The following is a 27,969-nucleotide window of genomic DNA, read 5'->3' as shown; positions in this document are numbered from 1 at the left end:
GACTCTGCATCGGACTGAACAACGGCATCAGAAGACTCCTCATCAATGGGCTCGATCACAACTGTACCTGCATCAAAAGAAACATCAGATATAGCAAACTCTATTTTTGACTCGGAAATGGACATATAGCTAGAACAACAGACTCTTTGATAGAAACAGGACTGTACTGGATGACGACTTGGGGTATGACCTGGGAACTCCAGTTCGTGAGGGGTCCCTCGGCTGGGGTGATAAGGCTTTCAGGATCAAGGATCAGCGCATCTCCTCCGATCATGGCTACAATCGGTAACTCAACCTGAAACAGGGAATTTAGAAGACACGGCTCAAGAATATCAGCCCAATCAACCTCTGGTTCGATCTCATGAATCTGCAAACTCGGGTACTCATCTGGCAGCTCCATATCGAAAAATATCTCAAACCCCGGCAGCTCTTGCCCTGTTAACTCATCAACCCACGGCTCTGCGAACCCACAGAATGCAAAGTCATCTCCCTCTCTGCGGTACTTACCATTTCTCATTAGACTAAATGATTTCATCGGCAGCTCTAGACCCTGGCGACGGAGCTCGGATCATTTTCGCATGTAATTTCTCATTTCTCTAATCTCATCACGAGAAGGTTCATATCCGAGTCCGAACAACCCTTCATTCTTTCTTATTACAGGCCATTCGACTATCCCCTGATGATTGCGACCCAAACCTGCACCGGGAAGGTACCCCTGTTTACGCATCATCTTTACAACCCGGGGATTAGTGCTGGTGAGGAACAAAATCTCTTCATTCTTTGCTTTCTCAAATGATATGGCTGTGACTTCTAAAGAGAACCCGGTCAGACTAACATCACCTTTCTTTTCTGAGGTACCCTCTTGCGAAATTTGGCCTACCTCCAAATCAGGATCACCCTTGACTGTTATCACTCTGTTGTTTCTGATGAACTTCAGTTTCTAGTGCAGTGAAGAAGGGATAACTCCAACCTTATGGAGCCAAGGTCGGCCAAGCAAGAAAAGGAAAGACGCTTTGATATCGAGCACTTGGAACTCTACTTCAAAGATTTCTCCTCCTATCAGAATTTCGGTTGCTAGCGTTCCAATAACATCGTGTCTGGTATCGTCATACGCCAAAATTCCTTGCTCAGAAGGGATAAAGTCATTCGGCCCTAATCCCAGGACAGTAGCAGTGGCTAACGGACATACGTTCAGTGCGGACCCGTTGTCAACTAATACATCTGGGACCTTCTTCCCGTTACAGACAACAGTGATCTTCAGCGGACGCGTATGATTGTGACCCTCAGATGTCAGATCTTCATCAGTGAAAGAAAGAGTCTTGGACACCCTAGCCATTGCTACTAAACCAACCAGCTCATCAGATGTAATATCCACAGATACCTGTGCAGCATTCAACTCTCTTAGTACAACTTGACGGTGCTTTGGGGAAGCCATAAGCAAACCCCAAATTGAAATATTAGCCTGGGTCTTTTTGAGTTGCCGTAAAAGACTCTCATCCTCTTCTTCGCAACTCGGCTTGTTTTGCTTCTGCGCTTTTGCGGCCCTTACGACTTCAGCTGGGTTCTCGGCTATCAACTCAACGGGTTTGAAGATCCGCCCACCACGAGTAACATGGCGGACTTCGTCACATTGATCGTTCAAGAAATCAAAGTCATCGTCATCAAAGCTCAGAACATACAGAACCACATCTGGGACTTCCTCTTCATCACATTGAAGAATATAGGGATCACTAGAAGACTCGGCATAGTCATCTTCATCTCCGCCCAGCACATAAGGTTTCTCTTCTTCTACTTCTTCAATTTCCTCGCCAAATGCCAAGACAGTCGGTGAATCGGAAGCGATAGCACAAATCAAGGAAGCAGGGTCAAGAATAGGCTCTTCAGTAAAAACTGCCCCAACTGTAGGTGGAGGGCGCGCAGCATGAGCTGGTAATGGATTCCGGGTAGTGTTTGGCATAAATACAGCGATTTTTTTCGATTCTATCATATCCTGAATTTTATGCCTCAAGGCCATGCAGTTATCTGTTAGGTGCCCTGTTCCTTGATGATATGCACAATGCTGATCTTCACGCCAATATCTGGGGAGAATAGGTGGTGGAAGTCTCGGTTCTAAGAGAGTGATCTTTTTATCTCTTAATAACTTCTTGAGAGCGACAGATAAAGGGTAAGGTAGTGGATCAAAATGCCTTGGCGCTTTTCTCGCTGGCTGCTCTGTTTCTGCTACAACTCTTCTCACCGGGCGCGCAACAACCACATTGTTAACTTCAGGCTTTGAAACTACCATTGGTTTCTTTCAATTCCTCGGATCAAAAGATGATTTCGCTAGAGAACCCTTCAACAACGCATCTTCAGTTATGGTTCCTGTCTTGATCAAGTGATTGAAGTCAGAATAATACTGCGTCGCCATGAAGTGGTAATACTGCGGAGACAGGTTCTTGACCACAATTTTGATCTGATCTTCTTCAGAAGGGCGGTTAGTCATCTGGGCCGCTTTTCTCCTCCATCTTCTTACAAAAGACGTAAATGTTTCCTGGGGTCCTTGCTTGATCGCTTTCAGATCCCTCTTTGTAACCTCTATCCCTTCTTCCATCGAGAATTGCTCAACGAACTTGTTAGCAATTTCGTCTAAAGTTCCGAGTTCTTCGGGTTTCAGATGAAGGAACCACTTCTTAGCTACTCCTGTCAGAGACATCGGAAACACCTTGGCGATCTGCTCTGGAGACAGCCCATACCCTTCTAAATTTGAAATGAACGACCTTAGATGACTCCACGGGCACCCCGTTCCATCATATTTATCAAAGTCTGGCATTCTGAATTTTGGAGGAAGGGTGACACCAGGGAAAAGGGAAAAGTCAGACAGATTGATCTTCTTTGGGCCCTTAACTTGCATGCTTTCAACTTGCTGAGTCAACTTTTCAACTCTATCAACCAATTCTTTCTCTTTGCTTGGCTTGACTGATTGCGGGAGACAGTTCTCCTCTACATACTGCTCGTCATAGAAATCATCTTCGGGGGAGATGACAGACTAAACAAGGCCTGGAATCACATTGGGAGGATTTTGGACGACAGGTTGTTTCGAGGTAGCGGTCTTCTCACTTTTCAACTGAGTAACCTCCTCCTTTAGGGTAGAGACCTCTCTTGTAAGGTTCCTCATCATGTCCCTCATTTCAGCCAACATCTCATTTGACTCAGCCATTTGGTTAAGACTAGGGGAGACAGGCGGAAATAAAGCTGGTGAGATAGGTGAAGAAGATCTACGACTTAGTCTCGACGTAGAGGATTGTCGGGACCAAGTAGGCTGTGAAATGGTAACTTTTTTCGAAGCAATGGCTATTGCTTAACTCAGACTCCTGAAATGGAAGTAAGAACACTAATTTAAATTAAGATAATCAGAAAGAATGTTATGCACAAATTGAAACAAGAGATAATACAAACACATCTCTCCTCTGGGTAAGAACCAGCAGTACAACAATTGCAAGAAGGGTCATGACGGCCCATCAAACCTAAACGGATAACCATCACACTTAGGGGTGTTTGAGATAAAAATCTGACAGCATAAAGGATCATGGCATGGTAAACTCTTGGTTTATCACTAACATTAAAGCATAAAGCCATACTCAGAAGGTTTTAAATAAAATCCGGCAGCATAACGGCCCCATAGAAGGATCATGGTAAGGTAAGCTCATGGTTCATCAATAACCCTAAAGAAGTCACACTCAATATATTCTGGGTAAAATCCGGCAGCATAACGACTGTACAAAGAGCTGTGGTAAGGTGAGCTCATGGTTTATCAATAACCCTAAAGGATAATGGTTACGCTTAAGGTTTTTGGAAAAATCCGGCAGCATAATGACTGTACAAGGAGGGTCTCGGCAACCAAGCATAAAGAATATGCCGACAAGGTCAAGATGAAACAGGGCTCTCAGCAAGAACACACACTCTGATAGTGATAATGGCAAAGTAGACTCATAATTGGCATGAGGAGCGATCTGATCAAGATCGATCAAAGGTTCAAGCTCAGGGAAGATAGATCATGGCTATAAAGATAATGATGTGAAACCAATGATCTGATCATAATCCAAAAGATGGATAGATAGGGAGAATGGATTAGATTATGAAAGAAAATCTAACTATGCAGACCCTAATCTAGTAAATAAATATATATACATATATATACATCCTAACCAGAGGCACCAATCCTAGTCTAATCTAGCAGAGTCAAGGAAGTCTCCACTCATGACAGACAAGTGAGTGTACTAGGACCGCATTTGTAGCCACACGAGGTGAACTACCCTAGTCTATAAATGGGTCAAGGCTCCACATGTGTAAGCAACACATGTTCATCCCCATATGAATGCAATATAAATATATATCAACACGGGCACTTCCTAGTTAGGTTTCACTAAGTCAGTAAGTATATATATAATATATAAAACAAAGTAGGGCTCCGGACTCAATCTATCGGGTACTATGCCTATGAACCATACTTAATATGTATAACTCAAGTGCACCGAGAATTATACATAGTATGCTTCATTGCTCATCGGCTGCTGTAAACACAAGTGCACCGAGTGTTTACGGCTGCAGCACTGGCGCATAGCTTGGAAATAGATTCAACAGCACCATCAGGGTGTAGTAACATCCCAGTCGGGCACGCATTGAATCTATCCCGTGGAGCCAATAATAAAAAACAACGAAATAAATAAAATATAATGAAAGAAATAAAGAATATGATAATGCATGTTGTGCAGTGTGTGAATCCCTCGTTTTATTTACGCACCTACTTGGTGCCCCTGGATTCTAACGGAAATGGTTCCCATTTAAAACGATTTTAATCCAAATTTCTTCAAAATTAGTAAAAATGGCATTTTTACAAAGTTAGGCAATGTTTCAAAAGGAAGTGCTAATATTAATATCAAGACAAAAGGAAGTGCTAATATTAGCACTACTGTGTTGTGAAAGTTGTACCAGACTTATCTTGTCTCCTAACACAAGAAAGAGCACAAGAAACAATCAAAGGCCATTGTAATCCCACAATAATAAAGCAAGGCAAGTTGAGTGGGTGCAATTATCATAACCTAATAGTCCAAGAATTTTAAAACAATCCAAAGGGAGCTAGAAAATTACCTGAGATGATGCCCAAGATAAAATTGAAAATGGGTTCCGAAAGGGTGCTTTGCCGATGCTATCTCCTCTTCATTATTTTCCTTCTTTCTCAAGATCAAAACCCCTTAATCAATTTTTCTCTTCTTTGCAAACTACACAGACCTTTTCTCTTTCTTCTCCAACCTCCTTCTACTCTCGGAACCCATTTCCCCCAAGCTCACAGCCAAACATTAATTCACTTCTTCTCCTGAATCCTAAAGGCTTTTACCCTTTCTTCTTTTACCAGACCCTAAGACAAAAATCAGAGAGAAGTTGGGGTCGTGAGAACCAAAGAGAGGTCATGGCTGCTATGGTGGTTCAATGGGAATGAGTTGTACAGGGGTGGATGGATAGAAATAGTGAAGGGTCTGGTGAGATGGAGATGGGGATGGGGATTTGTCAATGGAGGTAGATGATTGAGGTAATGGAAGGAAATGAAGAGGGTTTGATGAACAAAGGAGATGATGAAGGTGGCCGTTGATGGTGGAGAAGAGCAACAGAGGTGTGGGGAGTTGAGGATAATTAAAATGGGTTTGGGGATTTTAAAAAAATTGAAAATCTGTTGAGAGGTGTTCGTGGAAGTGGAGATGGCCGGTGGGAATGGTGGTGGTGGTTCGGTGGAGAGAGTGGTGGTGATGGTGGGGGATGATGGTCGGTGGTGGAAGAAAATGAAGATAGAGAGAGAGAGAGAGATGGTGGCTTAGATTCCGGTGGGGTTTGCCGGATTCCGATGATATTACAGGAGAAGATGGTGGAGATTTACCCGGAGTTCCGGCAACCTTGCCGGAGGAGAATGGATCTTCTCTCCATGCTTCTCTCTCGGCTCCCTCTGCAAACGAAAGGGGTTTGATGATGGTTGGAGGGAGGAGAAGAGATGGGGGTTGAGCGGAGATGGGTTTGTGAAGGGTGGTCGGATTCCGGCAAGCTTGCCGGAATCAATGGGGTAGATGGAGGTGGGCTTGCAGAAGGGGATAACGAAGAGGGTTTTGATGGGTTTTGGGGAAAAGGGTTTCAGTTCGGAGGTGATGGTTGGAGGCGGTGGTAGGAGGAAGAGGGTTTGGGTTGTTGGTGGATGACGGTGGTGGAGAAGTTGAGGACGGTGGTGGGAATGGCGACGGTTCTGCCGGAGAAGAAAACCCAAAACCTCCTTCTTCTTCTTTTTTTCTCTGCAGCTAATCCTCTTTCTTTTCTTTTTTTAGAAAAATTTCCTCCTCCTTTGCTCCTACGACATTTGCCTTTTTTATAGTTAGGGTTGCCACCCTCCTCCAATCTCAGCCATCCATTCCCCTCTTTGATGAATTGGATCATCCCCACCCTTGATTCCTTATCCCTCGTGCCCTAATCCTATCCTAGAAACCCTAAAACCTAGAGTGTCTAGTTGATCTAAGCCCTACACCTCATCTCCTTAATCCAATGGCCCATGCCTGTTGCTTTCAAAGAATGTAATGTCCATTTTACTAAATACCCCAAGGAGAAGGCAATTTTACCCCCTTGCCACTATACCCTATTTGGCTTTTCTTCTCTTAAAGGGAATGGTATATTATTCCCTATCTCTTCTCCAAGCAACCCCAAGCTGGCTAATTCGCTCCCCTCCTGCTTAACATGGGAAAGTGATTTAACACATGCACGCAATGCACTCCTAGGGATATTAGCAGCCTCTTAGGGATTTTGCACTGCAGTAGGAGGGTACGCTTTTGAGTTTTCTCTGCACTTAGGGCCCACCCTCTTCAGGAATTCTGGGATTTGGTTCGAGATTTCGACTCAACTTCGGGATTGAGATTTTATTCGATTTCGAGAATTTATTCGATTTTAGGAAAAATGGTCTGGTCAAAATGGGGTGTCTACAATAACTAGCTAGGGAGATCACATATAAATGTATACCTATTCATGTTTGAGATGTTGGCACAAGGCCAATTTGTTAGATATTTTAATTAAGGTAAATGTACCATCTCCCTCTTAGAATCTAAGACGGCTAAGGGCACCAATTGAGTGACTTTTAAGATTAAGGTTTAACATTTCATACGTGTAGATATTATCAAACAAGGGGTGATAACTATAGAATATATATATACCAATTTGAGTTCAATTCTATAGGACTAAGACATAGTGAGAATGGTCAATAAAATACAATGTCTTAGAGAGACATCCATGATTCATGAAGGTGAGAGTATACCTTATGAGAAAGATATGATCATCAATGTTTCCATGGATAATCTACAATGTTTGGACACAAAGGACATGACACATAATGTGCATTGTCCAAACATTACATCTACATCCACAACCACATGTAAAATGACAAGGCATTAGGCACTAATGCACAAAGTGCATAAGCCTATTGAAAACCGAAAAATGTGTGGGAGGTACATGTTCCCATCACAATCTAATGTATACAACCACCATAGTGAATTTCAATTTTACTCAAGTGAGTAACTGCCCAAATATGATTCTAGATTCTTATGATATTTTCATATCAAGTCATTCATTGAATCTAGATTCATGTTTCAACTGCCCTACATATTATATCCTTTTGTGTTTCTAGGGAAAGATCCAAGGATTTTAGAGTATATAAATATATATATCACATGATAAAATCCACTTTGGATACATACATTCCGACATGAACTTTCATGACTATTTGAACAAAACTACCATTACCTATACATTTCAAGGTTCATCTAAGTCATGAAAAGATATCCAATCAAAGCTCTTTTGGAAATACACAAGATTTTTAACCCATCTATGATTCTTATTACATTTGATGAAAATAATTAAGTATGTAATAGAATGGGTTTGATAGGACAACTAGGTGCTAAGTCATTTGAAATGTTTGCTCACCTAGGGCACAAAAAATGTCTAAGAAAGGATTTGATGTATTTTTCATGACATTTAATATTTTAGTTTTGCTGGAAATGATATTTTAAAACAATTTAAGTATCCAATCATCTAGCAAGTGCCATGTTTGTCCAAAATAGAATTTAAAGAATAATATTTTGGCATATTAACAACTTTCACTCAAATACTATTTGATTGCCAAAAAATTTCCAATTAAGTTCAAGTCTTTAAACCTATTAGTTTCTTTTCTTTTGGTTTTGCTAGAATGATGTGATCAATTAACCTAACTCCTAGCAACTACCAAAAATTGTTCAAATTTTAAAGATGTACTTGAAGTTTTAATTTGAACACATAGGCAGGAGTTGTGGTTGAATATTCTATAAGGATCAATTATGGTTTTCACATTAAGTTCAAGTGTGGCATGTTATATGGATGGATACTAAGTGCAATAAGATCTAAGTCATAGTGTGTGCACTTAGCCAAATATCTATTCATACCAAAGAGGATAGTGTACTTCTACTAGGCACAATGACATGGGATAACAAATTAGACAATCCTAATGTCTCATGTCACATATGGTATGAATAGCCTATCATAGATACCTAAGGATCAAACATGATAAGTCTAGTGTATCTATATTTTATTTCTTTATAAAGATGTGATCATTAAGCACAACATGCATAGATGCATGTGAATAAAAGTAATCACATGATATCTATACAAACATATTCTCAAAAGATTCTCACATTGAAGCATAAAACAAAGACTAGACATCAAAGGATATCTAGGGAACCTTTTCCAAAAGATATAACAATTGAGTGCAAGATATCAAAGTCTTATAAAAATCAAGTTTCAAGCATAAAGACTTTGGATTTTCAAAAGATAATCATTTGAAGCACAAAATATGGATACATGGCATTCAAAAAAGACAAGTATATTGTATCCAAACAAATTTTCATATGATATAAAATTAAAGTACATCCCCTAATCTAAGATAAACACAATATAGATCATGTTGGGGGTTTTGGAACCCAAACCATCTTGGTTCCAAGCAAGTTTGTCCTAGGTGATAAGTCTTTTCTAACCCAAACAAACTTACTACTTTTTACAAGTTTAAATGTACATTTAAACTTGTAATGTCCAAATCTACCACAATAGTCATAAGATGCATAAGAGTAGGTAGATGGACGAGATGAACATGATGAATTACAAGAGTGATCATGATGGCAATTGAATTTTACATTCTCTTGTAACTTATGATTTTCCAACCTTAATGTTTCATTCTTGATTATCAAATCCTTGATTTTCGTTTTGTAGTTGCTTGATTCAAAAGATGGAAACATTTTTGTCTTTTCTTCTTCTTCTTTAAGGAGTTGGTTTTCTTCTCTTAGTGATACAATAGTTTCACTTAATTCAATAAAATTATTTTTAAGCATTTCATTTTCTTCATTAAGATGTGCATGATCTTTTTCTACCTCCCTAAACTCCTTGTTAATACTAGCTAAATTATTTTTCAAGTTTAAATTCTTAGCTAGTTGATCCTCAAGTTTCTTATTCAAATCTTGAAAAGCACAATGTAGTTCTTCAAATGTGAAATCAATATTTTTCAAAGCATTTTCATTAGATTTCTCAATTATTCCATTTAAGAATAGGATTTCACTTTCACTGGATTTTTTAAGTTTGTTTAAAATCTCTTTAGCATTAGTACATGAGGATACCTTCTCATAAATGTGTGGTGGTAATGCACAGCATGTTGCAATTAGGGCTTTTGTAATTAGTAAAGATAATTTTTTGCTATATTCATTTAATCATTTAGATTTAACATTTAAAATAAATCCATTTTCAATTATCTTTACCATATCTTTATCTAGACCTTTTAAGTATGTCTTCATATGGATCAATCATGATCCATAATCCGAACCATCCAAAATAGGCAGTCTACATCCCATCTTTTAAGTTGTCAAAAACTTTGATCTTTTAACTCTTAACCGGTTAGGGTCCTAATCAAGAGCCCAAGCTCTAATACCAAATGAAATCCAAGTAGTGACTTGGTTTGGCAACCTAGAGGGGGGTGAATAGGATGTTTATAAAACCTTTACCTTTTAAAAACTTTTCTTAAGATTTCACCCAAGACTTATCCATTGTTTAATTAAGTTTGAAATAGTTGAACTTAACCAGTATTACAAATTAATATAAGTTCAAAACCCTTGTTGATTAGCAACCTTAATTAGGTGATTTTAATAGCCTAGTTAGCAAGGTTAAGATATTTAGGTTGATTATCAATGCTAACTACTCACTCAATTCTAAGTAACCATGTAAGCACAAATAATCAAATAAGAGAGTGAGAGGGAGTGAGAGAAATACTAACCACACAAGTGACACAAAGATTTATAGTGGTTCGGCAAACGGCCTACTCCACCCTTCTCAAGGTTGCACTTGAGGATTTTCACTATTGAGACCTCCACGATGTCCGGCTCCAAGGCTTTTACAATCTAAGGGAATTAAATAAGGATGCTCTTCCACCTTTACAATGACTCTCCTTCTCCGCCGAGTTCTACATGCTTCACCCAAGGGAATTAAAAACAACGGATGCCCTTGTAAGCCCAATGGTTCCCACCTTGGCATTCCCATCTTATTTTGATGATTCCAATACACAAGTGATTTTATATCACTAATGTGTTTGGCATGTCTAAGTTGTAGATCATAATTGCGCTAAGACAAGATTACTTGGATTGAGGCCAAGAAGCTCTCATTGGACCACATTCGGAAGGCCAAAGACATCGGAGATCCAAGATGCATGAAGACTTGAAGCATCAATTGAAGATCAAAGTCTTTTTAGAATGTATAAGATCCAATCCTAGTTTAGGATCTTAAGAGGCATAATTAAAGTAATCTCACACACCCTAAATGTTTAAGTGATTGCTTGTGGTGTTCCAATACTTTGGAACCCTCATAACAATCCCAACTTGGTGTAAAGTTGGAAGCCCAAAAACAGAATTGAAAATCTGCTTGACATAGAATTCTCGGAGCTTCGAGCTCGGAACTTCGAGAGATTCCTCGGAGCTCCGAGAAATGGTCCAGTAGCATTTTTTCAACTTCTGTTTGTATTCCCGGAACTCCGAGAGAAATTCTTAGAACTCCGAGGATTCTCTCGGAACTCTGAGACCACTACTTCGGGAAGAAAAAAGAGCCGTTGGTATTTTTGCCAGAATTACCACTATGCCACCAAACGGTCATATTTCGGTTTTTCTATATATATGGGTATTCCCAACTTCCCAATTATGAATCCTAACACTCAAAAACTATATTTGAACATCCTAAGAGTGAATCAAACTTGTTTATGCCTCTCATCCTCTAGAATTAGGATTTGGATCATTAGGCTCAAATTGTACATCTTCTACAAACATTGTGAACCCTTGTGAGGGATTTTTTGTTCTTTCTTTCTTTATTCAAAAGATTGTATTTGGGCGAGTGCGAAGGGACGCGGAGCCATCCCAAGAGCAAGTGCGAGGAGACGCGGAGCTTTCTCCGGTTCATGGCAAGTCTTGCGAGGCGGAGCCGAACCAAGTTGTAGTTGGGTTGATTCCTCGCCATTAAAGGAATCCTTAGTGAAGCCATCAACGGGTTTGGTTGGTGGAGGGAGTAGGTCCGAGGTTGGGACCGAACCACTTTAAATCTCGGGTGCACTCTTTCTTGTCACTTGCTCCTTTCTTGCATTGCACTTTAGATTTAACTTGCTTGCGCTTAATTTTCATTGTTAATCTCTTAATCTTCAAAATTGGGTTAGAAGTTTTCAAAAGATTAAAACTTGTTAGGAACCTAATTTTACCTCCTCATTTGTTGCCATTAGAATAGTATTCGGGCCTACCCTTGGAATTTCACTTGGGATCAGAGCCTTGGCTCTTAAAAGATTTTCTTTTCTTAAATTCTTTGGTAAATTTTTTTAAAAATTTTAACAAGGGAAAGATCATAAGATCTTTGGTAACTTTCCAATTGTGAAATGGCAAACATAAATGGAACCGGACTTCCGGAAGGCCATTCCACATCTAGACCTCATTTCTTTAATGGGTCCAACTATGGACATTGGAAGACAAGGATGCGCATCTATCTTCTTTCGATAGATGTGGAGCTTTGGCATATTGTTGAAAATGGATACATTTTGCCTTCCAAGCCATTTGAAGAATGGAATGTTCTAAAGAAAAGGCATGCAAATTTAAATTACAAAGCTATAAACTCTTTGTTTTGCGCCTTATCTACGGAGGAGTTTAATAGAGTAGCTCTTTTTGATTCCGCCAAGGTTATTTGGGATACTCTTGCCGTTACCCATGAGGGAACATCAAATGTCAAGGATTCCAAAATAAACTTGTTAAAGAGCAAATATGAAATGTTTAGAATGGGTGAAAATGAAAATATTTCCGAAATGTATACCTGATTTTCTAAAATATCAAATGAATTAGCTAATCTTGGTAAATCTTATCCTACTGATGAGCTTGTGAGTAAGTTGCTTAGGTCACTTCCTCCACATTGGAATCCAAAGGTCACCGCCATACAAGAATCAAAGGATCTCGAGACGCTAACTATGGAGGAGCTTGTAGGATCTCTTATCACTCATGAGATGCTCCTCACTAGTCGTCAAGAAGAGAAGAAGCCGAAAGAGAAAGAAAGATAAAGTTGATCTCTAGCTCTAAAGGCCTCCAAGACGGACTCATCATCCTCAAGTGAAGCAGATAGTGATGAGGAAGAAGCGTTAAGAAAATTTAAAAGCTTATGGAGAAAGAAACACAAAAAGGATAAAAAGAAGAAGAAAGAAGAAAGTGAAGGAGGAATAAGGTGTTATAATTGCAAGAAGAAGAAATAAGAAAGTGAAGGAGGAATAAGGTGTTATAATTGCAAGAAGACGGGACACATAAAACCGGAGTGCCTACTTCTCAAATCATCTTCCTCAAAGTACAACGGAAAGAAGAAGGATTGGAAGAAGAATAAGGGTCTCGTCGCCGCTTGCGATGCTTCAAGCACGTCGGGTAAAAGTTCAAGCGAAGGGGAAGATAAAAAAGATGATCTTTGCTTCATGGCACTCACCCCATGAAGATGAGATAAATTCAAACCCCTCTTGTAATTCATCAAGTAGTGATAGTGGAAACATATCTTATGATGAATTGTGCATAACCTTGCATTCTGAAATTTCAAAAAATAAAATTCTTAAAAAATCTATTTCAAAATTAGAAAATGAACTTGATATTTTGAAAAATGAGTCATCTTCTTCCATATCTAAATCTCAAGCACAACTTGAAAATTTTAAAGTTGAGATTAAAACCCTTAAGGGTTGTTTGGATGAGAAATCTTACCAAATTGTTAAACTCCAAAATGTGGCAAGCTCTTCCAAATCTTATGAAGATGACACTAATGATTTTCTAAATCAAATAACTCATCTTCATAATGAAAATGAAAGGTTAAGATTATGTCTCCATGGATTCCTAAATGGTGATAAAATTATTGACATAATCTTGAAGAAGGCTAGTCATAAACCTAATCATGCATTTTATGATAGGACTAGTCTATCAAACCCTCATGTTAGATGCCATTATTGTGGAATCAATGGTCATAACCAATTCTAATGTGCATCTAAAATTAGGGATTGTGGTGTAACCAAGAAATCTTGGGTTCCCAAAGCCCCCATATGATTCTATTCATATGTGTTTAGATTTGGGGTTAGCACTTAAAATTGAATATCTTTTTATGGTTATTTAAATATCCCCGCTTGTGTTGAATAAAAACTCTAAATAGGGGGAGTTATATGTTTGTCTTTTTCCTTGAAAAATGGGGAGCTTAAAATTGTAAATTTTATCCCTTTGATTTTCTTTTACCCCATCTTTTTTATAGATGCCAAAGGGGGAGAAAAATCTATTGTAAGGAAATATATGTGTGCTTTTATTGGAAAATCTCTTGTGCTTGTCATAATAAAAAAGGGGGAGATTGTAAGCCCAATGGTTCCCACCTTGGTATTCCCATCTTATTTTGATGATTCCAATACACAAGTGATTTTATATCACTAATGTGTTTGGCATGTCTAAGTTGTAGATCATAATTGTGCTAAGACAAGATTACTTGGATTGAGGCCAAGAAGCTCTCATTGGACCACATTCGGAAGGCCAAAGACATCGGAGATCCAAGATGCATGAAGATTTGAAGCATCAATTGAAGATCAAAGTCTTTTTAGAATGTATAAGATCCAATCCTAGTTTAGGATCTTAAGAGGCATAATTAAAGTAATCTCGCACACCCTAAATGTTTAAGTGATTGACCTTGTGGTGTTCCAACACTTTGGAACCCTCAAAGCAATCCCAACTTGGTATAAAGTTGGAAGCCCAAAAACAGAATTGAAAATCTGCTTGACATAGGCTTCTCGGAACTCCGAGAGAATTCTCGGAGCTCGGAGCTCGGAACTCCGAGCTCGGAACTCTGAGAGATTCCTCGTAGCTCTGAGAAATGGTCTAGTAGCATTTTTCCAACTTCTGTTTGTATTCCCGGAACTCCGAGAGAAATTCTCGGAACTTCGAGAATTCTCTCGGAACTCCGAGACCACTACTTCGGGAAGAAAAAAGAGCCGTTGGTATTTTTGCCAGAATTACCACTATGCCACCAAACGGTCATATTTGGGTTTTTCTATATATATGGGTATTGCCAACTTCCCAATTATCAATCCTAACACTCAAAAACTATTTTTGAACATCCTAAGAGTGAATCAAACTTGTTTATGACTCTCATCCTCTAGAACTAGGATTTGGATCATTAGGCTCAAATTGTACATCTTCTACAAACATTGTGAACCCTTGTGAGGGATTTTTTGTTCTTTCTTTCTTTATTCAAAAGATTGTATTTGGGCGAGTGCGAAGGGACGCAGAGCTATCCCAAGAGCAAGTGCGAGGAGACGCGGAGCTTTCTCCGGTTCGTGGCAAGTCTTGCGAGGCTGAGCCGAACCAAGTTGTAATTGGGTTGATTCCTCGCCATTAAAGGAATCCTTAGTGAAGCCATCAACGGGTTTGGTTGTGGAGTGGAGTAGGTCCGAGGTTGGGACTGAACCACTTTAAATCTCGGGTGCACTCTTTCTTGTCTCTTGCTCCTTTCCTGCATTGCACTTTAGATTTAACTTGCTTGCGCTTAATTTTCATTATTAATCTCTTAATCTTCAAAATTGGGTTAGAAGTTTTCAAAAGATTAAAACTTGTTAGGAACCTAATTTTACCTCCTCATTTGTTGCCATTAGAATAATATTCGGGCCTACCGTTGGAATTTCACCCTTGCCACCGATCGAATAAAGAAGAAGAAGTATTAGCCTCTTACTAGGCTTGATTACAAGTTGTAGCTCCAAGGATGCTCTCAAAGATAAACAAGTTTAAACGTAACCAATCTTAAGTGGATTTTCCCAAAATCAAGGCACAATGAAGGATTGGTGAGAGATTAACACAAAAATGATTCACAAATGGATTTCTAGGGTTTATTAGAGTTGGACAGTGTTCATCAAGTGTTTAGACCTATTAGATGGGTATATATGGTGTCCCAACTCAATATGATCGTTTTAGGGGCAAAACAGTTATTTTCGGGCCAAACAGTCAACTGGATGTTCGGCCTCCAACGGCTATAATTTTTTGAACAACTACACTGCTCGGAGTTCCGAGCTCGGAGCTCCGAGGGTTTTCTCGGAGTTCCGAGAAGCCAAACAGAGATTTAATTTTAAGAACCTAGAGCATTTCTCGGAGCTCCGGGACTGGATTTTCAACAAACAGTGTCCCATTTGAAACATTCATATCTCCTTCGTTTCTCATCGGATTTCGATGTTCTTATACTCTACGGATATGATAAAAATGAGAGATATCTGTTAAAAATATTTTAAAAAATATTTTTAAATATTTTAAACAAGTTTTGATAGGATTTAGTTGCTGGTCCAGGTTGTTGCTTCGGAACTCTGTTTTGTTCATTCTTGTACTGAATGCCATATGGGTCCCAACATGTTGGTACACCACCATGGCCATTCACTTATCCATTTAAGTCCTTAAAGGGTGTGTTAGTCTCTTTGAAAAACATATTTGTTTATGGGTTTTAAGATGTGCCTTGAGCAAGAGAAAACACAAGAGAGAAAGATGATGCATACTACCATTCTAAGTACTCTCTTGAACTTCTCTTGAGCCAATCTTCATTTGATCTTCATTGTGGTGCTTGGCTTGCTTTGGGATCTTCAAAGTTAAGCTTCTTTCTTTGACACCTTCCTGTGGTACCCTGATCCCGCGAGAGGGGTGTGGGGCGCGAGCCGCCGCTCTCTCTCTCTTGGTCTCTCGTATCCACGCGATTGGCGTGTGCATTTTAATGTTGATTTGAATTAATCTTTCCTGTGAACTTGGGATCACTAAGGCAATCCGAATTCCACACGAAAGAGACTGACAGAGTCGCCACCTAGATGTGGGATCTAGGACCCGTAATTAACCAGAAATCTAGACTCGCTACCTGGTTACGAGAATGGAAGGTATGGGGAGTTATCCGCCACATGCACCATTCCTGCCCGATAATCGGTCTTCGATTCCAAAAGCTAACTCTTTTAAATTTATTTTAAATGGCTCATTCAACTCTATGTTAATGTGCGAACTAAGTGACATGCATCCTATGATCTAATTTCAATGAGAATCCTAAATGTGTATCTTGATTTATTAATTTGTCTGGATTCAATCTAAGTGAAAGTTCTCCTAGAATTCTAATTTCATGGAAAGTCCTAAGTGATTTGATTAAGTATTTACGAGAAAATTAATATACAAAACACCACAATTTGTTTGTGGTGCCGACTCGCGGGTGGTATGCCATCAGACATCCAAGCTGCCTACGTACCCAAGCCTTACTGGGATCAGAGTCGACGTAGTTCGGTGCACCTAAGCTAAGTTACATATGCCTAACTCAACTAAGACACCGACCTAGACGGGATTGACTGTTTCAACAGTTTTAAGAGAAGTTATTTAATTCAAGTTGAGGATTTTATTATCTTAGGATTTCATCGAAGATGCTATATGATTCTTATCTAAATGCAAGTTGTCCCTTAGACTAATGCAGGTTAGCCTACATCCTAGTTTACTAGGCTTGTCCTATGGAAAAGATCGGGTGACTAGTGTAACTAAACCTATGGCACGGTTGCTATACATAGCAAACGTCCGTGATGAGGCTGGACTCCTGACTCTAGGACTCCCTAAAACCTAAGACTCCCTAAAACTTAGGACACGACACGACACGACACCAGTGTTCCTAAATTGGGCTCTAAGGGTTCCTAAAGGAATTTTGAATCCACCGGCTCTTGGGAATCTCGAATTCTTTTGGGTTTGTGGAAACTTTTAGAGTTTTCTTGAAGCTTTTATTATCTGAAGGTATTTAGTGTGTTTGGTAGCTTTTAAAGTTGTTTATTTAGAAGGTTTTAGTTTCATTTGAAATTTTTAGTGGTCTTTTGGTTAATGGCTTTTAACGGATTTTTATCAGTGGATTTTAAATGGGTGAATTTTAGTTTTGTTAATTTTAGGTTGGATGTACTTTAGATTAATGTCTTTCGATTTTGGTTTGGAAAATGACGTTAACACAACCAAGTTTTGACAATTGCACAAATTCGACAAACCATTGACCATTAAAAGATCTGACAAATGCAGCCCACTAAAACTGTCGTAACTCTTTAACCGCTTGGCCAAATTCAACGTACAAACATGCGTTGGAAAGATCTTTTATAGGGCTACAACTTTGTAGTTCTCCATTGTTTGTAAATCTGTGATTTAGAGGTTCGAATTTGTGTTGCAAACAAAAGGACAGCAACATTAAACTGGAAATGCCTAAAGGTGTGCCGCAACCATTTTGGACTTAACTTTTTAACCGCTCGCTGTCTGATCTAGCACGAATACTCGTTGGAAACGGCACGAAAATATCTACGACTTTGTAGTTAACCATTTCCCACGATTCTGTTGTTTAGAGGTCGAAAAATCTGTTTAAAGTCTAACAGCTAGCACTATGACGGGAATGATATTGGCACCCCCATGTTTTCTTTTGATAGTTCTTATTTTTTTAGTGATTAAAAGACGGTGAATATGAAAAATGGCTTGAATGGGCCTGAGATTAGATTCAAATGGGATGTTTGAAAAAGGGGTTGTTTTTATCTACTTGGCAAGGTGGGGTATGGATATTGGGTTCTTGAGATTGAGTGGGGGCTGTTGTTATCAAATTGGAGTGGGGGCTGTTGTTATCAATTGAAAGATGGAGGTTTTGTAAGCCAAATTAAATGGGTTTTGATAATTCATGTAAAATTCAAGTTTTCTTTCTTGTAAATGTTCAAAATTTTTAATGAATTGTTTTCCCAAAAGAAATCTAAATTCCCTAACAAGCCAATGATTTCAACATCCCATTGCAAATAGGTTCTAATGACCCTAACACATTAATCATATTTAGCATAAGTGAGAACATGACCAAGGCCAAACTAGTACAAAATTAAACATGACATCAACCAAAATATACGCAAAACAACACTCAATCCTACAAATATAGAAAAGAAAATAAAATTCCAAAAGACATACCTTTTTGTAGACGATATTCCATGCAAACTTATGGAGAAGAGGGATTTGGTCTAGAGAGAGGGCTTGAATTTTCTAAGAGAGGGGTTCTCTCCTCTTTTCTTTTTTTTCCTTCTTTTCTTTGGTGAGATGAGAGGGTATTTATAGGAGAATGGGATAGGAGGTTAGGTGAGGTTAGGTGAGGTTAGGTAAGGTTAGGTGAGGTTAGGTGATGTTAGGTGAGGTTAGGTGAGGTTAGGTGAGGTTTGGATGGTTATGATGGGAGGAGAGGTTAGGTGAGGTTAGGTGAGGTTTGAATGGTTAGGATGAGAGGAGAGGTTAGGTGGTTTTGGATGGTTAGACCCAGGTCATGATCTGCCATTGATCTAACGATTTACGGAAATCGGGTCTCGGAATGGAATCAGGGTCCGGGCTATGAAGTGACCCTAGCTTATTTTGTCCCGATTGATGATCCGTAAAGTCAGATCAAGATATTAATGACCTAAAACATATAAATCAATGATAGAGGGGGTTCTCACATGGATTTAACACACTAATTTCTTTGTTGATTAAAACAAAACAAAATGGGGTGTCTACAGATGCCCCTCTTTGGTAGAGATGACGTAGTCATTGAATACCAAAGTTAAAAATGACAGAACCATTTTGCGTAGTTTTAATCGACAAAAGGACTCTCTAGATACAACGCACCTTAACATAATGCAAAACCTTAGATGAAACCCTAGAACTTGAATAATAATAAAAACTCGATGCGGCGCCGTTCACAAACGGGCAATTAGAGAATGAGATATCATTTTCGAATGGATTCTGAAGGGAAAGGACAAAGATCGCTCTCAAACAGTTTTTAGAAGGAGATGAGACGCCGCTCACAAGCGGGTTCAACGAGGATAAGAAGCATTCCCAAATGGACTTGGATAATGAGGCACCGTTCACAAACGGCCTCAAGGAGGATAGAAAACCATTCACAAATGGACTCGAGAAAAGAGGCACCGTTCACAAACGGGCTCAAGGAGAAGACAAGACCATTCACAAATGGACTCGAGAAATGAGGCACCGTTCACAAACGGGCTCAAGGAGGAAGATACCATTCACAAATGGATTCGAGAAAAGAGGCACCGTTCACAAACGGGCTCAAGGAGAAGACAAGACCATTCACAAATGGACTCGAGAAATGAGGCACCGTTCACAAACGGGCTCAAGGAGGACGATACCATTCACAAATGGATTCGAGAAAAGAGGCACCATTCACAAACGGGCTCAAGGATAAGACAAGACCATTCACAAATGGACTCGAGAAATGAGGCACCATTCACAAACAGGCTCAAGGAGAAGACGAGACCATTCACAAATGGACTCGAGAAATGAGGCACCGTTCACAAACGGGCTCAAGGAGAAGACGAGACCATTCACAAATGGATTCGAGAAATGAGGCACCGTTCACAAACGGGCTCAAGGAGAAGACAAGACCATTCACAAATGGATTCGAGAAATGAGGCACCGTTCACAAACGGGCTCAAGGAGAAGACAAGACCATTCACAAATGGACTCGAGAAATGAGGCACCGTTCACAAACGGGCTCAAAGAGGACACGAGACCATTCACAAATGGACTCAGAAAATGAGGCACCGTTCACAAACGGGCTCAAGGAGAAGATGAGACCATTCACAAATGGACTCAGAGAATGAGACACCTGTTCACAAACGGGTTCGAAGAGAAGACGAGACCATTCACAAATGGGCTCGAGAAATGAGGCACCGTTCACAAACGGGCTCGAAGAATTTAGGGATTTTTTTATGAACTTGAATTTGACGTAGGAATGGATTTTTATTTTTATTTTTTAATTAAGGATTTGGATTTGATAAATTTTTTTATTTTTGGAAAATGAGGTACCGTCCGCAAACGGGCTCAAGGAGAAGATGAGACCATTCACAAATGGCCTCGAGAAAAGAGGCACCGTTCACAAACGGGCTCAAAGAGGACATGAGACCATTCACAAATGGACTTAGAGAATGAGAAACCTGTTCACAAACGGGTTCAAGGAGAAGACGAGACCATCCCCAAATGGCCTCGAGAAAAGAGGCACCGTTCACAAACGGGCTCAAAGAGGGCATGAGATTTTTCATGAACTTGAATTTGACGTAAGATTGGATTTGTTTGAATCGGGGATTGGTTTTGATGAATTTTTTATTTTTGGGAAATGAGGTACCGTCCGCAAACGGGCTCAAGGAGAAGACGAGACCATTCACAAACGGCCTCGAGAAATGAGGCACCTTTCACAGAAGGGCTCAAAGAGGACATGAGATTTTTCATGAACTTGAATTTGACGTAAGATTGGATTTGTTTGAATCGGGGATTGGATTTGATGAATTTTTATTTTTGGGAAATGAGGTACCGTCCGCAAACGGGCTCAAGGAGAAGACGAGACCATTCACAAATGGGCTCGAGAAATGAGGCACCGTTCACAAACGGGCTCAACGACACAAGATAGCTTTGATTGATGAATTCAACAATGAAAAATTTAGAGATTTTTATGAATTTGAATTTGACGTAGGATTGGATTTTTTGAATTGGGGATTGGATTTGATGAATTTTTGATTTTTTGAGAAATGAGGCACCGTCCACAAACGGGCTCAAGGAGGACATGAGACCGTTCATAAATGAACTCAGAAAATGAGGCACCGTTCACAAATGGGCTCAAGGAGAAGACGAAACCATTCACAAATGGACTCGAGAGATGAGGCACCGTTCACAAACGGGCTCAAGGAGAAGACGAGGCCATTTGCAAATGGGCTCGAGAAAAGAGGTACCGTTCACAAACGGGCTCGAAGAATTTAGAGATTTTCCATGAACTTGAATTTGACGTAAGATTGGATTTGATGAATTTTTTATTTTTTTGAACTCAATGAAATCGGGGATATTATGGATCGTGCCCGACAAAGATGTTGGAAACTAGGACTTTGACGAATGATGAAACGGCAAACCTTTGGAACGAAGAACCATTACTAGCAAGAATGGATTAGGAACATTTTTATGAAACTTCAACAAGATTTTTCTCAAAGAGACTGCTGGTCTTGTCTTCTGGGGATTTTGATAACTGAAACCTTGAACAAGACATTTGAGATTGGTAATTTAGAACAACGACTCTCTTGGATATTAACATGGAAAAGCGGGATCTGCTTCTTGACAGGTGTTTAGATAAACATTTCTTGACCAGGATAACTAACCGGAAGGGAATTATGAATTTGAATGGTTCATCTTTCTGAGAAATTGGCTCAACCACCATTGCATCTGAGGTTCTTCCAAGCTTAAGGTGCCTTCCTGGGGTATGATCTTTTTACGGAAGCTGGGCTTTCTGATGTTTCTACTTCTGAATTTTTCTGAGCTGATCTTCTTTGAAATGAAGTTGTTTGACTAAATTCTCGAGCTCTTTCAGGTATAATTGCAGGGAGCTGCCTAGGCCTGGCCTCCTTCACCAAGACAGTTACATCATTTGGACATAGGAACGACAATTGACTCTTTCTAAAGAGAAAACTTAGATGAAAGGCACTACTCAAAGGATTGAGCAGCCCTGAAGGAGTGAACTTAGAATAATAAAGATTGACTGACTATACTGACAAACATAGTGATGCTTCTGACTTAGTTAATGTTTTGTTTGGTAAGTCTATCCTTTCAAGGAATAGTTTTCCAATTGGTAAACACCGGACTTCTTCCTCGAAACAGTAATGCCTCAAGAATTTAATTACGACCCCTAAGATTGCTTAGCTTCAATGCCCCCAGTTTTGAGGATATCACTTGAATTTGCTTGAACTTCAGTTGATCTTCAGTCTTGATACCGGCTGTTGCCTTCTTATACTGATTCTCTTACCGTGACCAAGTCACCTCTTCAGGGTTTTTAACTTGGCGGACCGCGCTAGCCTTAACTTTTGCCTGAACCACCTTTCTAGGTTTTCGATCCAGCAGGCTATCCCCTTAGCTTTTGCCTAAGCCGCCCTTTCGGGTTTTCAACTTAGCAGGGGAATGATCTTAAATTTTGCCTAGACCGCCCTTTCAGGTTTTCAGTCTAGCAGATCTTCAAACTCCGTTATTTTTCTTATTCATCATCATTTCATTTTTTTATTGTATCTCAGGACCTAGCTCATTAGTTCTGAACACCAGAAGGACTTTTATAGGTAGGATAGGGCTTTTCAAAGAATGGCTTAAGGCTCAACAAAGATTTCGACCGAACCTGTGAACAGGTCGCCTACATATCCCAAGGTAGGAATCAGGTCGTGTGTAGTTCAGGGCGAATGCCCCTAGTTTGAAGATAAATTGTTTGATTTTTTTTTTCCTTTTTTCTTTTCTTTCTGGAACAATTAACTTCTCTTCTTTTGGAACTTGTCCCTCTCTTTTTTTTTTTTGAAAGGATTGAATTTCTTTTCCTTTTTGAATCGACCGAACTCGGTTCAACCGAGTTGCCTACGTACCCCAGTATAGGGATCAGGTCTCGCGTAGTTCGGGGGAATGCCCCAAGTTTGATGGGTTTTCAAGAAAATTTGATTTAGGCTCGAAGGGTTTGCAAATCGGTATTCTTTTGACATTGGGTTTTGATTTTGGGATTTAATCGGCCAAAGGAGGCCTTTCGATGTTCAGATTGGGAATCGATCTAGGTTACTAGAGTCTGTCTGGTACTGATTATTTATTTCTTTTTTTTTCTCTCTTTTTTTTTTTTTCACGGAGTTTGACGGCATTTCCAGGTAAGATAATGGATTTTCTTCTTTCAAGATTCTAATGCGTGCTTTCGGCTTTCATAGAGCGAAACTTGTTCCTTGACATCCTCCATCTATGGATTTGTAACTCTTGATATCTGATGACCACTTTTCAATACTTGTTCTTGAACTTCTTATCTTGAATTTGTTGGCTTCATGTTATGAATTTGAGAACCAAGGTCATTGATTGGAAATATGAAAGTTATTTCCACTCTATGCCCCTTGCATAGCATATGATATTCACTTCATTCTTTCTTGAACCTTCTATCTATGTCTTGCCCCTGGTATCGGTTGTAGCTTTTCTAGACAATCTTCTTATTCTTGAAATAATTTTATCAATTCTTCACACTCTTTAGAGGGTAATGTATTTTCAATCGGCATTCACTGAATCAAAGTTTCAGTGCCAGTGTTTATCATTTCAATTTCATCTTTGAAAGGTTGGGATTGGCGCTCCTCCTCTCGTTCAAGTAATTGCTGTGACTCAAGTGGAGTTTCGTCAATTTTGTCCTCATTTGAAGAGGGAGTCTTATTTTAAGATCAGAAGCACACTTAAGAACAGACACAAGTGAACTTTTTGGAACTGACCGAAATTTTATTTAAAGAAAAGCTATTACATCAGACGACCTATCCTGAACATGCTCAGGATTCACAACTCTAAATAAGAAAGGGAAACAGAAGATAACTTGCCTGGACTAGGCATTGACCTTTAACTGTAAGACCGGACTCAACAATTATACTGACCATGATGACTGACTCAACATAAAATAGTAAGTGACTAAAACTTTAACTGCTGCAACTGTTTGGCGTTGAAGGCTCGGCGAAGGCTGGTTCGTTCTGAACATCATCATGGCTGATACTTTCAATTTTGGACAATGATGACTGATTCGCATAGGGAAATGCCCCTAGCTCAAGGATTCTGAGAGTGAACTCTGAAGGACTTAGCAAAATAATCTTGAAAAAGGTAGCCCCTAGAGGAGGAACATACCAGGGGTACAAGCAAGATTGGATTATCTGGACCAGGCATGATCAGATCATGAGAACGCATAATCGAAAGATTGTGAGATTCTGCATCTGCCAGTTAGGGGATGGCATGAAGATACGATTGAATTGTATGATAGAAGAATCAAAGACGCACGATCAAGAGATTAGATGAGATAGCATAAGATTGCTTTCAACGGATAGATCATGAATGACTAATCCTATGAGATCTTTGGAAATGATGGGATTTATATCCTAACCCCAAAGGGAAAGTTTTTAATCTTCACACATTTTAACAGTGTTACCTGAAGGCATCAACCCTAATCCTAATCTATCGGAGTGGAGAGAGGATCTCGACTCATGACTTTGTTTGTGTACCTAGGACCGATCGTAGCCATTGGAAGATGGTCTACGGCCTAATCTAGACACAAATAGGTAGGATATCCTAAACTAGGCTCACACACGTGATGCACATGTGTTCGTATACTACATGCATGTGTGGGTTAATCTAGGGGTAAGGCCAAGAGTTCCCTTAGCGCGAATCCCTGTTCGATATACTGTACCAGTGTCCGGCGTATCAGTACGTGAACAAGAGATCCGTTTACGTACCATAAAGGTACTAGGCTAAGGGTGGAATGTTTCTCTAGCACAGAGGCACCAGGTGATGAAATCCCAGTCAACCATGCTAGATAACACTCCGGGTTCCTAAAATAGGACGTGTGTGCACGTGAGATGCAAGGGTTTAGATGCAAGTGATGTAAGTGTGTGCAATATGTTTGCGCAATCTATGATGCCTTCAGGTTTTGTTAGATTAAGTTCAAGTAAAATGTGATGAGAAAATAAAACAAGACAAACTAATCTGACAAGTATACAAGAGATAGAGTTTTCATGAGCCAGTTAAAATAGATTCAAATAAGTTATCCTTTGGAATTGTGATGAAGTTAGGTGATCCCCAGCAGAGTCGCCAGACTGTGGTACCCGATCCCGCGAGAGGGGTGTGGGCGCGAGCCGCCGCGCTCTCTCTCTTGGTCTCTCGTATCCACGCGATTGGCGTGTGCATTTTAATGTTGATTTGAATTAATCTTTCCTGTGAACTTGGGATCACTAAGGCAATCCGAATTCCACACGAAAGAGACTGACAGAGTCGCCACCTAGATGTGGGATCTAGGACCCGTAATTAACCAGAAATCTAGACTCGCTACCTGGTTACGAGAATGGAAGGTATGGGGAGTTATCCGCCACATGCACCATTCCTGCCCGATAATCGGTCTTCGATTCCAAAAGCTAACTCTTTTAAATTTATTTTAAATGGCTCATTCAACTCTATGTTAATGTGCGAACTAAGTGACATGCATCCTATGATCTAATTTCAATGAGAATCCTAAATGTGTATCTTGATTTATTAATTTGTCTGGATTCAATCTAAGTGAAAGTTCTCCTAGAATTCTAATTTCATGGAAAGTCCTAAGTGATTTGATTAAGTATTTACGAGAAAATTAATATACAAAACACCACAATTTGTTTGTGGTGCCGACTCGCGGGTGGTATGCCATCAGACATCCAAGCTGCCTACGTACCCAAGCCTTACTGGGATCAGAGTCGACGTAGTTCGGTGCACCTAAGCTAAGTTACATATGCCTAACTCAACTAAGACACCGACCTAGACGGGATTGACTGTTTCAACAGTTTTAAGAGAAGTTATTTAATTCAAGTTGAGGATTTTATTATCTTAGGATTTCATCGAAGATGCTATATGATTCTTATCTAAATGCAAGTTGTCCCTTAGACTAATGCAGGTTAGCCTACATCCTAGTTTACTAGGCTTGTCCTATGGAAAAGATCGGGTGACTAGTGTAACTAAACCTATGGCACGGTTGCTATACATAGCAAACGTCCGTGATGAGGCTGGACTCCTGACTCTAGGACTCCCTAAAACCTAAGACTCCCTAAAACTTAGGACACGACACGACACGACACCAGTGTTCCTAAATTGGGCTCTAAGGGTTCCTAAAGGAATTTTGAATCCACCGGCTCTTGGGAATCTCGAATTCTTTTGGGTTTGTGGAAACTTTTAGAGTTTTCTTGAAGCTTTTATTATCTGAAGGTATTTAGTGTGTTTGGTAGCTTTTAAAGTTGTTTATTTAGAAGGTTTTAGTTTCATTTGAAATTTTTAGTGGTCTTTTGGTTAATGGCTTTTAACGGATTTTTATCAGTGGATTTTAAATGGGTGAATTTTAGTTTTGTTAATTTTAGGTTGGATGTACTTTAGATTAATGTCTTTCGATTTTGGTTTGGAAAATGACGTTAACACAACCAAGTTTTGACAATTGCACAAATTCGACAAACCATTGACCATTAAAAGATCTGACAAATGCAGCCCACTAAAACTGTCGTAACTCTTTAACCGCTTGGCCAAATTCAACGTACAAACATGCGTTGGAAAGATCTTTTATAGGGCTACAACTTTGTAGTTCTCCATTGTTTGTAAATCTGTGATTTAGAGGTTCGAATTTGTGTTGCAAACAAAAGGACAGCAACATTAAACTGGAAATGCCTAAAGGTGTGCCGCAACCATTTTGGACTTAACTTTTTAACCGCTCGCTGTCTGATCTAGCACGAATACTCGTTGGAAACGGCACGAAAATATCTACGACTTTGTAGTTAACCATTTCCCACGATTCTGTTGTTTAGAGGTCGAAAAATCTGTTTAAAGTCTAACAGCTAGCACTATGACGGGAATGATATTGGCACCCCCATGTTTTCTTTTGATAGTTCTTATTTTTTTAGTGATTAAAAGACGGTGAATATGAAAAATGGCTTGAATGGGCCTGAGATTAGATTCAAATGGGATGTTTGAAAAAGGGGTTGTTTTTATCTACTTGGCAAGGTGGGGTATGGATATTGGGTTCTTGAGATTGAGTGGGGGCTGTTGTTATCAAATTGGAGTGGGGGCTGTTGTTATCAATTGAAAGATGGAGGTTTTGTAAGCCAAATTAAATGGGTTTTGATAATTCATGTAAAATTCAAGTTTTCTTTCTTGTAAATGTTCAAAATTTTTAATGAATTGTTTTCCCAAAAGAAATCTAAATTCCCTAACAAGCCAATGATTTCAACATCCCATTGCAAATAGGTTCTAATGACCCTAACACATTAATCATATTTAGCATAAGTGAGAACATGACCAAGGCCAAACTAGTACAAAATTAAACATGACATCAACCAAAATATACGCAAAACAACACTCAATCCTACAAATATAGAAAAGAAAATAAAATTCCAAAAGACATACCTTTTTGTAGACGATATTCCATGCAAACTTATGGAGAAGAGGGATTTGGTCTAGAGAGAGGGCTTGAATTTTCTAAGAGAGGGGTTCTCTCCTCTTTTCTTTTTTTTCCTTCTTTTCTTTGGTGAGATGAGAGGGTATTTATAGGAGAATGGGATAGGAGGTTAGGTGAGGTTAGGTGAGGTTAGGTAAGGTTAGGTGAGGTTAGGTGATGTTAGGTGAGGTTAGGTGAGGTTAGGTGAGGTTTGGATGGTTATGATGGGAGGAGAGGTTAGGTGAGGTTAGGTGAGGTTTGAATGGTTAGGATGAGAGGAGAGGTTAGGTGGTTTTGGATGGTTAGACCCAGGTCATGATCTGCCATTGATCTAACGATTTACGGAAATCGGGTCTCGGAATGGAA

General features: G+C 39.5%; 1 long non-coding RNA gene across 2 annotated transcripts; it reads right to left on the bottom strand.

Moving 5' to 3' along the window:
- LOC143846949 (uncharacterized) lies at positions 1 to 27,925 on the bottom strand. 2 transcript variants are annotated; one of them, XR_013234888.1, is made up of 3 exons: positions 27,573 to 27,925; positions 18,567 to 24,316; positions 1 to 67 (listed from the first exon to the last, which is right to left on the bottom strand). It is a non-coding gene; the product is annotated as an uncharacterized LOC143846949 (long non-coding RNA). The 2 variants fall into 2 exon arrangements; XR_013234887.1 differs by lacking the exon at positions 1 to 67 and adding an exon at positions 3,248 to 3,350.
- Between the last annotated feature and the right edge of the window lie 44 nt (positions 27,926 to 27,969).

Source organism: Tasmannia lanceolata, unplaced genomic scaffold, assembly GCF_043159265.1.
Source record: "Tasmannia lanceolata isolate RefF3 unplaced genomic scaffold, GAP_Taslan_0.1 ptg000015l, whole genome shotgun sequence".
NCBI lineage: Eukaryota > Viridiplantae > Streptophyta > Magnoliopsida > Canellales > Winteraceae > Tasmannia > Tasmannia lanceolata.
This window is presented reverse-complemented; position numbering and strand designations above follow the sequence as displayed.